At 47.1% G+C, this 13,955-nt stretch overlaps 1 long non-coding RNA gene across 1 annotated transcript; it reads right to left on the reverse strand.

The window, feature by feature from the left end:
• Window positions 1-1,615: 1,615 nt before the first annotated feature.
• LOC129385571 (uncharacterized) lies at window positions 1,616-12,675 on the reverse strand. Its single transcript, XR_008613036.1, has 2 exons — window positions 9,761-12,675; window positions 1,616-2,888 (listed from the first exon to the last, which is right to left on the reverse strand). It is a non-coding gene; the product is annotated as an uncharacterized lncRNA (long non-coding RNA).
• Window positions 12,676-13,955: the final 1,280 nt, after the last annotated feature.

The following is a 13,955-nucleotide window of genomic DNA, read 5'->3' on the forward strand; positions in this document are numbered from 1 at the left end:
GGGAGGCTGCACTTCGCAGCCCGGACCTGGATGAACAATTCTGGGCTGTCCAGCAGGCTCACGATGTGGCCGTGAGGCTTGGCCTTCCGGTCCCGACGTGGGAGCGGCCCGCTTAGTGATTAATTATCACTACTTGCAGGACCAAATAAAGATTTCCTTCCTTCTTTCTCCGAGCGATGGCAGACAACATTATCTTGGTTCTGTCCTGGCATATTTGCGTGTATATATATATATATATATAAAGGTGGCCCGTTTAGTTCACCGAAGATACCGTGGGCAACCGAATACGTGCCTTGGGGAATGCGTGAAAATAGGTTGGAAACGGGAGTGCAGTTATTATATTCAATACCAATACATAGGCCACGAATGTTAAAGCTTCGCGACTCCTTAATTATACATTCTATGAACCCTAATTTTACCAAATTAAAGTAGGTATCACGTTAAGTTTTTTCGGGAGACTGGAAAACATAGCGGATACCGGCCATATGTCATTTTCGAGCACTTACTTAAGGATTCTTTTACAACGCCCTTATTTAACTCACACTTTTGAAACTGTGCCCACATATTGCTCATAAAATTTCCCCAACTTTACGGAAATGTCAAGTTTCTGGCACTTTGAGTTCTTTCAATACATCGGGCAAACTTCCTTCGTCGTTCGCTTAATTGTTAGCGCTGGAACAGTAACGAAATTAATTTGCTGATAATTCCGTAACTGACTTACATGCAAGTTTTCTGTGCATGCTCGCCTATAACATGGCCCTGATGTTTTCTAAATATAAAATAACTTGCATCCTTACTTTCAGGTCGTCGCGGAAAATTTATAAGCTTCTTGCATAACGCCTCTATGAAATGGAGAAAAGAGGGCGCAGGAATTTCCATTTGCCCTTTATTGACCCAGAAAAATCAATATTTACCTGCAGATCACCACTATAGCATGCCTCATATTTCCTCTAAATTTAAGGGCGGTGAATGACAAGTATTTCCTGGATACGACGTAGTTAACCTTTAAGAACACTGCAAAAAGATAAACAGGGTTCTACAGACGGAAGATGTTACGTCTGTCGCGTGTTTATAAGAAACTTGATCGGGGAATTACAAAGGTATGCGATGCGTACCGAAGTGGCGAGGCAAGGAGGTCAAAGCGACGACGGGCCGACCGAGGTACGCACGACCGTGGGGCGGCGAGAGAGAAGCGACACGGCCGGGCCGAAGAACAGCGGCGGCACGCCAAGCGGACTACCGGTGAGCGGGCCACCGAGGACCAGCGGCGGCTGATTCGAGGACCACCACTTGCGGGACGCAGACGCGTAAACGCTCAAATGCATGTTCTGTCCGAACACGGAATTCTCGGTGCGGCGCATAGCGTCCGCGATCGCCTCCGGTTCCGATCGTGTACGTACGTGGCCAGGGCGAAGCGGGTCACGGATGTGGCGGTCCTCGTAAAGCTATCTGGAAACTTAGGTCCTCGAGTGAGCGTTTTCCCGGGAGGTGGATAGTTCGTTCGGGCGTTGCGCAACATTTGGTACCGGTATACCGGTACATTTACCGGTACCGGTATGTGGGTATACCAGTACATTTCATACTGGTGTGCGACCGTCGACTTTCAATCAATCAATCAATCAATCAATCAATCGTTTATTTTTAACAGAACATCGCCGTACTCCGTTACTGCCACACGAAAAACTCGTGTAGAACTCCCCGTGCCAAAATCATTGCAAAAGCCACAAAGTGCGGTCGCAAGAAATTCATGGAGAAGTTGAATGAATAATCCATGTCCTACCCAGCGTTACTAGGGTTAGAGCAGCGCGCACATTGATGCATTGTACTACACATCCGAATGACAAGCCGTAGCTTCTTGAAATGCTCCCAAGCGTTTCGGTACATTATACTGAGTGTTTGCACGAAGACTTTAATAATGGCCGTTTTGAAAGAAATGGACGGTTTCTTCGGAGACGCAGCATTGGCGGCGCCGACCATAGAGTGACGGGTGGTACGTGGTGATTAGTCGCTAATTACCAAAAGATCACTGATTAAGCTTTACACTGTTCGTTTCCGCGGGGTCATCGTAATTGGGACATTGAGGCGAGCTCTCCGTAAAAGCCATATAAACTTTTGGGTGATGAGCCCGCTGACACCAAAAGTTTGAAAGTTAATTGCATTTTTGTTAATTAGCGACTAGTTATCACGTATCATCCGTCACCTCATGGTCGCCACCACTGACAGCACGTCTCCAAAGGAACCGTCCTTTTATTTCAGAATGGCTATTTAGAAACACCCAGTATAATGTACTGTAGCATTATATTGTGCAACAAATTACTGAGGAGTTACCTCATTAGAAAGCTTCATCAATTAGTTTTTAAAACCCTCCAAGAAAGAACTCTGACACACCGCAAACAATTTAATCTCAAGTATCCAAACATCCGTGTTATCGAGTGAGACCAGGTTGTGTGCACAAATATGTTTATTGGGCACACAGATATAGCCAGACAGCGCACGAGCGATAAATTAAAGGAGTGCACTTTGTGAAAAGTGAAAAAAAAAAAAACAACGTGACAACGTACACACATGTATGACAGTTATAGTAAAACAGCTTTCGCCGAGACGCCGGCTTCTCTCGCTAGAAGCTATATGGAAGTATCCGTGGCCATCGTCACATACGTGTAGTACATGAGGTGACCTCGCGGTCGCGTCCACACCTGTTGCTAATTAGAAGTTCCATTGAGGTCAACGGTGTCCTAGCAAGATGAAGGGTCCTTCAAATACCGACAGACCCTCTCGAGGACGCCGAACGGCTTGGTGCAATTCTTGGTGTGGTCCCCAAGGTGAACGTTGTACAACAGCCACGACATACGGTTGCGGAAGCCTGGACTGGCGGCCATTCGTTGATACTGGGTGGGAAAAAAATCGATCCAGGAAGGTGGTCACGCCAGAAAATTTTGGCCAATGTAGATTAAAATGAAAAGAAACAAGTGGCAGTTTCGCTCGAAGAGAGATGCACAAACTTTAATAGCGTGCGGGAGATATTAGCTGACTGATCGCTTGGCATGCTACCTCGGGCGCTGGCTCATAATTACGGTATACACAGCGGTCGCAAACAGCACACAGAGTCGTAGATCTTGCTTTCGCATGGAAAGGGATAACAAGGTTTAGCGCATAGCACCCAAGTTCTTCAGTTGCAGTGCAGCACGTGAAGCGGGATATGTTACTTACAATACGTTACAGGAGGGCCCGCTCTGCGTACGCTCCTCCCAGCCGTGAGCATTAACGTTTGCACAAACTCCGAATGAATGGGTTGCAATAAGAAATCGGTGGAACAACGCATTGTTATTCATCGGTCAGCGACCGGTAAACCTACCACCAAATCCTCCCCCATTCCTCCGGACAGCGCGCGGTGTCTCTCCGCTCCCCTTGACAGTAGAGGGCATCGATGTCCTCCTCGCCTGCTGCTCCGTACAAGGCGAAGACAACCGCGGTGTCTACTACGGCGTTGGGCACGCGAATGGCGGATACACACGAGCGCCGAAAACTCGTCCCTCTACGGCGTCCGCTAAAGGCGTCTGCTACGGCGTCCGCCATTCGCGTGTCCAACGCCGTTGTAGACGCCGCGGTTGCCTTCACTCTATACGGAGCGGCGGGCGAGGAGGACATCGAGTCATCCTAATTGAAAGGAACTCTTTGTGGCAGACCTTGTGGTGGGGTGTAACTTGACAGCGATACCAAGGCCTAGCGTTGTGCTTGAACGGCTCGGAGGATGTTCTAACATTTATGCGGGCGCTGCATGCATGCTGGCCGCGACGCTGCACGCAAGGCGAATTCTGCTACAGGAAGAAGGAACAGCGCCCTGGCCAAGATACCAGGCGTCTCATAACGCTGACGGGGCGTGGAGTGCGTCCAGTGTTGTATAGGTGGTCGCGCACCTCGATGGCGCGAGATGGGACCGACGCGAAACTGTCAGCGCTGATCAGCTGTACGTTCCCGGGAGATTGTTATAATGTTAGCTTGACTTTTTAAATGTCCGTTTCGCTCAGACTAGCGCAGACACACAGCACCTCGGTAGGACGGCTATAATGTGTTCATATTGCAAACCAGTTCTGCGGAAGCCAGCAAGGTGGAGGAAGAATCATGGAAGGCGAATTTTTTTTAAAGTGTTTAGCTTTCCTTGGAAACTATATACTGGTGATTTTTTCGCGTCTAACTGTATTCGTGGGTCGTGGATCCTGAAGATAGTGCAAGTCCAACACAGCGGTATACCGCACGGTGGTGCGGTATACCGCCGCGCAGTAGCGGCTTTGGTGACCCAAAATACCGCGTCCAAAGGAAACGCGCACGGTTTAGCCAATCCTGCTTTGGGGGCTTAGGTCAAGTATCGGGTGGTATTTTCTTTGGTCAGCTTGTAACTTCACATAACCTTTATATATACATTTTTTCTTTTTCTGATGTGTTTTTGTGTTAGCCTTGCTTGATGTCTGTAGCATCAGCTGGCTACGGGGCTTCCCCGTGGTCAGCCTCGGTAGCTCCTCAGGAGCTGCCGCTTGAGTTTTTTCTTCGCAGTGGAGCCGGCACTGTTCCTGTGGCCATGGTGCCGACTGTTGGAGGGACGATCAATATGAAAAACCCAAAAACGATTCAGGGCGAATTGCAGAAGGCCTCACCCCACTTCCGTCAAATCACAGAGGTCCATCAATTCGGCAGAGGTGGCATACTATGCTGCTCGCCAGACCACACCTGTGTCAAAGAACTGCTGAACTGTTCCACATTCGCTTCCCATCCGGTGAGCTGTTTCGTACCACCACATCTCGCATGCTCCAGATGCATTGTACAAGGGGTGGACGTCACTTTAACCCCTGAGGAGATTTTAGAAATGTTCTCGGTAGCTGGCGTCATCTCCGTTTACCGGTGCAGTCGAGTGATTGATAATAATTAGGTACCAACAGAGTCAGTCATAGTTACATGTGCTGGAACGATGCGGCCCACAGAAATTAAGGTCTGGCCCCTAATTTACAAGGTAGAAGCTCTAGCTCCACGCATTCTCCAATGTAACAAGCGTTGGCGATTTGGCCACAGCGTCAGAGGCTGCAGATCTGCACCCCTCTGCCGTACGTGTGGAGACAGCCACAGTTTTAGTGATTGTTCCTCCAAAGAAGAGAAATGTTGTCTCTGTGGTGGTGGTCATTCCGCCAACTACTCGAACTGTCCTGCAAGATCACAGGAAATGCAAATTGTAGATTTAGTTGAAAGGAGACGTTGCTCGCGCCGTGATGCTGTTGTTGAGGTCCAGGGGAGATCTAAGGGATATGCAGGAGTGACAGCCCGTCAGCAAATGGTTACAGACTCAGCCCTTTCCGATTCTATTGCGACAGCGGTCGAAAAGGCGTTGTCAAAAGCTATGGAACGACTAACATCAAACCTGTCGGAAACTCTAGCTCAAGTGTTGACATCACAAATGATTCAGCTTTTCACTCCTTTAGCGAGTTCTAATGCTAGCTCGCAGATTATTACACAGACCCTAACATCGAAGGCTGAACAACTAATGGACCCCTCATCAGTTATTGTACAAGACGCAGACAATGCTGTGCCATCCACTTCAACTCAGCAGACCGACAACGGATGCTTCTCTCTAGATCAGTGTCAGAAAACAACCAGGATGTAGAAATGGACCTCCCGACTCTTAAACGCACAAGATCACCTAACGATAGCTCATCGATCAATCTCTGTCCCGCACTCAAAAACTAAAAAGTTTGTGAAAGATGGTCTTTCCAAGTCAGATTCTTATCCTAACTCTTCCAGCTATGATCCTCAATCAAAACCAACAAAGTATGGTAAAGACAGTCTTTCGAAGAAAGATTTTTTAAAAGACAGCATTTTAGAGCAAGTGGTTTCTAAAGCAGGCATTAATTCATCATAGGTTATTTAAAGGTATTACAGTGGAACTGCCGTTCCATTATTTCTGCAGCTACTGATTTAATATATTTTTGCTCACAACTTTCTCCCGGCATTATCCTTTTGCAGGAAACTTGGCTCTCCAATGGGCAAGATTTTCGTATACAAAATTATCGTTTATTTCGATTGGACCGTCCATCGAGAGGCGGAGGGCTTGTTTTCTTGATAGCAACTAAAATATGCCACAAAGTAAAAATTTCCGACCAGTACATGTCTACGGAGGGTGAGATACTAGCAATAGATGTAACTATTCCTGGTTGTTCCCCATTTTCCTTAGTTAATACATACTTTCCCACAGGCCTGCATGATACTCGGTTCCTCGATACCGTTGTCAACTCTTGTAGGAAAGAAATTGTGATAGCCGGAGACTTTAATTCGCATCATGTATCTTGGGGTTTCAAAACGGACTCATGTGGAAAGCGATTATCCGACTGGGCAATTAATCAAAATTTTTGTTGCTTAAACACGAAGTCAGCTACCTTCATTCAGGGTCTTTCTAAATCGGCATTGGATCTAACATTTGCTAGTTCAGGACTTCCCGTAACTTCCTGGTCTACTGTCGACTCAGCTTCAAATAGTGACCATCTACCCATTAGGTTTGACATTGTCTGCCCTGTTATTCCCCTGGAGTCTCCGACGCGTACTTTTGTCAACTACCAGAAATTTCAGAGTATATTGAAAACGGTACTCAGTTCCCAGAACATGCTACCGAATGACATCAAAGCCATGAGGCTTTGCGCAGTAGTCAAAAGTTCCTTTAAAAAGTCCCAATTTAATGTTAAGATAAACAAAAATACAACCTCTCCTTGGTGGAATTCGGATTGCACGCGGGAATATAGAAGACGAAAAGCCGCGTGGAAGAAATTACTTTACAATCAGTGCCCGAGTAACTGGAGGGATTATAAATTTGCAGCTGCTGCGTTCAAGAGAACAGTTTCGAATGCCAAACACGAGTATGACGTAAAACATCATGAATGCCTGTCTAAGCCCAGCAACAAAAAAGCTCTGTTCAGATTCCTTCGATATAGAAAATTCATGCCAACACCAGCGAATATTGAATCGATAATACTTTCACCATGCGAGTTATCTGCTTCTTTAGAATTCATAGGAAAGGGCTTAGCGCAACGCTTAACATCACGTTTGCCGATTGGGCCACTAAGACCTCCCATCGCTGATGACTTCGTGGAAGTCACAGTGTCAGAGCTCTCTAGTGTCCTTAGATCTCTGCCTGCCTCAGCTCCAGGTCCTGACGGCATTTCCAATGCCATGCTAAAAATGTTGTTTGAAATGTCTTCTGATGACATTCTCAACGCAGTTAATTATTCTCTAAAAAATGCTTGGATTCCACCAGAATGGCGGACAGCCAAAGTAATTCCGCTGCTTAAAAAACAAGGAGCTGGCTACAACCTTGACAACATTAGGCCTATCTCTCTTACGTCAAATATGGTAAAACTAATTGAAAGAGTTTTATATGATCGTATGATGGATTATATATCTGAAAATTCGTTGCTGAGCCCAAGTCAAATAGGTTTCCGGCCCGGTCTCTCCATTTGGTGTGCGCATGTAGAATTGGAAAGCCGCATCCAACTTGCTCAGCACAGAAAAGAAATTAGCGCTTTAGTGACACTTGACATAGCAGAAGCTTATGACAGCGTCGAGTACTCTCTACTGCTGGACACATTACAGTCCTACAGTTTTCCTAAATATATAACGGCATGGATTTTTGAATTCCTGAGAAACAGAAAATTTCATTGTTTTCAAAACGGATTTTCTTCAAGAATGTTCGATCAGACAAGAGGGGTGCCTCATGGGGCTGTTCTGTCTCCTATACTATTTAACCTGTTGATGAGTACAGTACCACTGCACCAGGATGTGAATCTGTATGTCTATGCAGATGACATTGCATTTTTTCGCGACAGCTAGAGACATCAATTCCCTTCACCTGTCTTTGCAAACGTACCTCTGTACTCTACAGACGTGGCTTCACAACCTGCACCTGTCACTAAACGTAAACAAAAGTGCAGTCCTTGTTTTTCCGCTTTCCAGGCCGTTACAGTTATCATTAGTATATGAACAGAGAACCATTCCTCAGGTAGAGTCGCTTAAATACTTGGGTATCACATATGACGGAAAACTGAACTGGCGTTCTCACATTGAAAATATTGGAACGAAGGCGACACGAGCCGTAGGTTTACTACGTAGAGTCAGTAACCGACGCTTTGGTATGCGAAGTGACACATTAATTATGATTTATGGTATGTATGTACGACCGATCCTAGAATTTGGTTGTGTTTTGTTCTCCGGAAGTGCAAAATATAAATTAAGGCCCCTTGCTCTGTTAGAAAAAGCTCTTCGACTATGTTTAGGTCTTCCTAAATTCGTTGCTAATAATGTATTATACCAGGAAGCGCGCCTACCTACTCTTCACACACGATTCCGCATGCTTACGGTTCAAACCTACTTAAGAGCTTATGATTCTTCGCTACGACGTGGACAATATGCATTTATTAGTGAACCAGGTCCATTTTTTGAGACCACGTGGTCACGGTTCCATACCCCGCAAGTGTATTTGTGCAAGCGCAATTAGCACCTTTAAATGTTCGCCTTAGAGAAATAATTCCGCTCCATAGGTCTCCGCGGGGTCACTGAAAATTAAATTTGCAGACATTTTTCCACACAATGCGAAATTTCTGCCCACAACATATTTGAATGACCGTTTACAAGATTATTTGGCCCGTTTCAAAATAAACGTAATTGCGACCGATGCTTCTTCGTGTGAAGAGAAGGCAGGTGTGGGTATCTACTCACCATTCCTCAATTGGTCTTTTTCACTTCGCCTACCAGATTACACATCAGTTTTTCATGCCGAACTTCTGGCTATAGTTCTTGCCTCGCGGAAATTACCTATTTACAAGAGTTATTATCATCACAGATTCTGTATCTGTATGCAGCGCACTTACTGCGCCACCTAACTTAAGTTTAGTGCATATAGTATGGGTCCCTGGCCACCGAGACATTGATATAAATGAAAAAGCCGATTCCTTAGCAAGAGCTTCTTTAGCAGGTCCTGTGCTATTTGTGCTGTCGGCAACTGCGCACATTACTGCAGCCAGATATCGGAGATTTTCTTTGAGCGAGGACAAAAAAGGTCTGTCATTAGCAAAATCTTCAGATTTTTTTCCTCTATGCTACCTCTGTAATGAACCAGAATCTATAGATCATTTTTTATTATCATGCCGGCGGTTTTCTAATCATCGAAAACTATGTCTAGAAATTCCACTTCAAAATTTAGGATTACCTTTAAGCAGCACTGTTATACTCTCCCTTGGAGCAACAGTTTTGGCATATAGCCACAGGAACGTTTGCCTAGCCCTTTATAATTTCCTATGTGGCACAAAAAGAATGCCTTGTTAATAGTTTTTAGTTTGAAGAATTGATTTATTTCTACTGCAGTTTAGAAATTCAGAAAGTAAAAGCACAAATTCACAGTTCAAATCTTACTATTACTATTCATAACTTAACTTACTCAAGTTTAAGTATATCCTTTTTTTAACATTCCTATCAACGCAAGGCTTACTATAATATTGATCAATACTTCATCTCTGTCACGGATCTCCTCCGGAGAACACTCTGGCCGAAAGAATGGACTAGGCGACAGGCGTACCCACACAGATGCACATTTAATACAACCCACGCGACACGAACAGCAGCACACAAACCTAACAAAACGAACACACAAGATACAAAAACTATCAGTACAGACGAACCGGTAACACTGCCACTAGCGTTCCACTGTTAAGTGGTTGGCGTTCGTGCTCACGTCTGGTTCGGTGCGGATGTGGCGTGGTGTGGGTCCCGTAGCCGGCGTCGGAGTGGCGTTCGACGTTCGAGGGCTGGCGTCGCTGGAGGCGTCGTTGGTTGCGTCGTACACGCTCCCGGTCCAAGCGCCCGTGGAGGTGTGGTCGATGATGTTGGCGTTGGGGCACCACCCGGAAGGGTGGCAACAGCGGTAGAGACACCCCTGGCCGTAGCAGGTGGTGGCGTCCTCCGTGGACTCCCAGGAAGGGGCTCAGGAACGGCAGGAAGTCTGCGGTGCAAAGCCGTAGAACACGAGCTCACCGCAGCAGTAGCCGGCGTCGCTCTCTTCCGGTCGAACCGTCGCTCACCCGCCGAGTCTCCGCTGCTTTCTTCTCCCCCCTGTGTCTCGCCCTTCCTCGCCCTTTTATAGCCTTGTTAGTCCACGTAATCCTTCTTTTCGTCTTCTTCTCTTCTCCACCAATCATCGCTTTCCATCTTACCGGATACTTCTCCACCAATCATCTCTTGTCACCTCACTGAGAACTTCTTTGTCTTCTTTCGTCCTCGGTTAATCCACGTCATTCTTAACGCCCTCCTCGTCGTCTTCTTGAAACCTTTCTTCGTCTACCATTTTATTTTATCTTCCTTCTTATATGTGACAAGGGCCCCCTCTCTCGAGTTTTTCCCTGAACAACTGCTCAAGTCGTCCTCCTCTTCAAGCCATCCAGCCAGCAGACTATCTTCTGTGGCGATTCTGGCCCCAGCACACCACACAGCACAACGCAGATGACCAGCACACACCAAAAGCACACCACTAACACATAACTGCCGTTGTCCATACGGGGTTCTAAACATGTGAATGTCCACAACTAAACTTGAGTTTTCAGAACAATGCAATTGTCCACATGGTGTCGTTAATAAACATGTTAATGTCCACAACACACTGCTTTGTATAATCATGTAATAACCACAACACCAACAACGCGACACATCCCTGAAATACATAGCATAGCAGCAACAACAAGATACCTCCCAGAGATACCTAGGGCTGTTCAACTGGCTCTACTCATAAAGTCCGCTCCAACGTTATCCCTGCCTTTAATATATTCCACCTGAAATGAGTATTCTTGTCTTTGTCATGCTTTTCTTTGCTTCCGTGCTCGTCCTCGTTGTGGTGTTTCTCCTCGCTTTGTTGCTTTTCTTTACTTTGCTTATCCTTGCTGTGTTTCTTCTTGGTGCTCTTTTTCTTGCTCGACTTCTCCTTACTGCCTTTGTCCGCCTCCTTGCTTCCTTTGCCCCCCTTCTCCTTGCTGGACTTAGCCTTGCCAGCCTTATCTTTGCTTCTCGATCTGGAGCTGCCTTCCTTAAAGGAGCCTTTCTTGGCCTTCTTGGACTTGCGCTTGCGTCCCCCTTTCTCTTTGGTGCTCTTGCTGCTCTTGCTGCTTTTGCTGCTTTTGCTGCTTAGCCAGGGGCAGAAACCCTTCTATTTCTTCTCTTTACTATCGTTGCATTTGCTTTTCTTGTCTTTGCTCTTGCTCGTCTTGTCTTTGGACTTGCCTTTGCTCTTGCTCGTCTTGTCTTTGGACTTGTCTTTGCTCGTGTGCTTCTTGTCTTTGGCCTTCTCCTTACCCACTTTCTTTCCAAACGCTGCATTGCTCTGCCTGTCGCTTGAGCTCTTGTCTCCACTGCCGTCGAGAAACTGACTGCCCCATCCCCATCACTCGCCTGAGTTGTTGTGGCCCTCTCCTACTTTGGGAGTTCTTCGACGTCGAGCATCCTCCACTCAGGATCGGGGTCCTCGACACTTCTTGTACCCGTAATGTTTCCCATGATGAGATCGTAGATGGGCTGCTCTACGCATTTTGCCACTACCTGTCCGGTATAATATGGCGTGGACACTCGAATCCTGGCTTCAGGAATGTACCCTACTGTGCTATCTGCGAGAGTGAGGGTCTATGTTTCCCCTGTAAGTTCCTCGTCCTTCACCAGGCTTCTCCTTACCAAAGCTGTGTTGGCTCCGCTGTCTCTAAGCACCAATACAGGACGGTCCCCTATTTGCCCCGCCGCCACCGGCATTGCTTCTTTTGACTTCGGTGCTACAGTCACCACCTCATTTCCCAGTGGCGTTTCTTCTCCTTTCAGATGTGGAACTTCAGATGGTGTGACAAGTTCTGCCCGAGAGTCGGCAACGCATGCAGCTTGGTCTTGCCCCAGAGCTATCCGCTGGAATCTTTGCGGATACGCGTCCAAATCATCTCTTTTGTCATCAAAAGGGGCCATCAACTTTCTTGGGCAAACACTAGTAGGTCTAGGGGATTCGGTACCAGCTAAAGAACGCGTATCATCTTCCGTGATCCCCTCATAGCCTCCTGCGATATGCGCCTGTTTCCACAATATGAACTCCTCTCGTTCTATCCTTCTTTTCTCCTGTTCTGCCTCGCGAGCTCTTCTAGCCTCTCGCTCTTCTGCCTCACTAGCTCTTCTAGCCTCTCGCTCCTCTGCCTCGCGAGCATCTGCGCGTGCTTGCGCCCTTTCCTCTCTCTGCCTCTTTGCTTCTTCTTTCTTCTCGTCCCAGAGGCGCATCGCCTCTTCCTTGCTTAACCCTAGCTTGAGCGCAAGTTCTAGCGTTTTTGCCAAATCCATACTTTCTGCCGTCGAGAGATCGGAAAGATCCGAGACAAAGCAAAAAGAAACAAGGAAATGAATCCTGGCAGGCTCGCCACTTCATCTCTGTCACGGATCTCCTCCGGAGAACACTCTGGCCGAAAGAATGGACTAGGCGACAGGCGTACCCACACAGATGCACATTTAATACAACCCACGCGACACGAACAGCAGCACACAAACCTAACAAAACTAACACACAAGATACAAAAACTATCAGTACAGACGAACCGGTAACACTGCCACTAGCGTTCTACTGAGAGTGGTCGGCGTTCGTGCTCACGTCTGGTTCGGTGCGGACGTGGCGTGGTGTAGGTCCCGTAGCCGGCGTCGGAGTGGCGTTCGACGTTCGAGGGCTGGCGTCGCTGGAGGCGTCGTTGGTTGCGTCGTACACGCTCCCGGTCCAAGCGCCCGTGGAGGTGTGGTCGATGATGTTGGCGTTGGGGCACCACCCGGAAGGGTGGCAACAGCGGTAGAGACACCCCTGGCCGTAGCAGGTGGTGGCGTCCTCCGTGGACTCCCCGGAACGGGCTCAGGAACGGCAGGAAGTCTGCGGTGCAAAGCCGTAGAACACGAGCTCACCGCAGCAGTAGCCGGCGTCGCTCTCTTCCGGTCGAACCGTCGCTCACCCGCCGAGTCGCCGCTGCTTTCTTCTCCCCCCTGTGTCTCGCCCTTCCTCGCCCTTTTATAGCCTTGTTAGTCCACGTAATCCTTCTTTTCGTCTTCTTCTCTTCTCCACCAATCATCGCTTTCCATCTTACCGGATACTTCTCCACCAATCATCTCTTGTCACCTCACTGAGAACTTCTTCTTTGTCTTCTTTCGTCCTCGGTTAATCCACGTCATTCTTAACGCCCTCCTCGTCGTCTTCTTGAAACCTTTCTTCGTCTACCATTTTATTTTATCTTCCTTCTTATATGTGACAATCTCATGTATTCATAGTTTATTTTACATCTTGGATTATTTCTTTTCCTTTCTTTTTTTCGAGTTATTTATTTATTAACCAATTTATTTTATTTTATGTATTGAGTCATATTACCACCCGATTCGTGGCCTATCCCCCTCAGTGGGTTTGTGCCATTACCTGAGGCTTCATCATCATCATCATCATCAATCCCCCACTGCAGTACATTTATCGAATGTGCCAGCGAAGGTAGAACGATGCTCCCACTCATACTTTTCAGCTTGGTATCTGGAAGCTTGCTAGGGGGCTACGGCGATTGTGTGATGGACAGTGTGTTAAACGAGAACAGCTCCCTGAAGGCAAGATACCCACTAAATGTGAGTAATGCAGGTTTGCGCGGAGCTAGGGAAACCCATGTCTGGGTTGCAGTGACTGATCCGTTTTCCTGCAGCTCTAGGTATGAGCCAGTGGATGCGATATTTTGCTGATGAGCATCCTGCAGAGAACTCATTTCTCGACAGGGGTGCCCGGATTTATAAACGCTCGTTTACATAGGTTTTTGGCAGGTGTTATCCGCATCGTGCGCAGTAGGCTTACTGTATTGCTTCAAAGGTGGCAGACAGGATCGGTACAACGTAAAAATATTCCA

This window comes from Dermacentor andersoni, chromosome 7 (genome assembly GCF_023375885.2).
Source record: "Dermacentor andersoni chromosome 7, qqDerAnde1_hic_scaffold, whole genome shotgun sequence".
Taxonomy (NCBI): Eukaryota; Metazoa; Arthropoda; class Arachnida; order Ixodida; family Ixodidae; genus Dermacentor; species Dermacentor andersoni.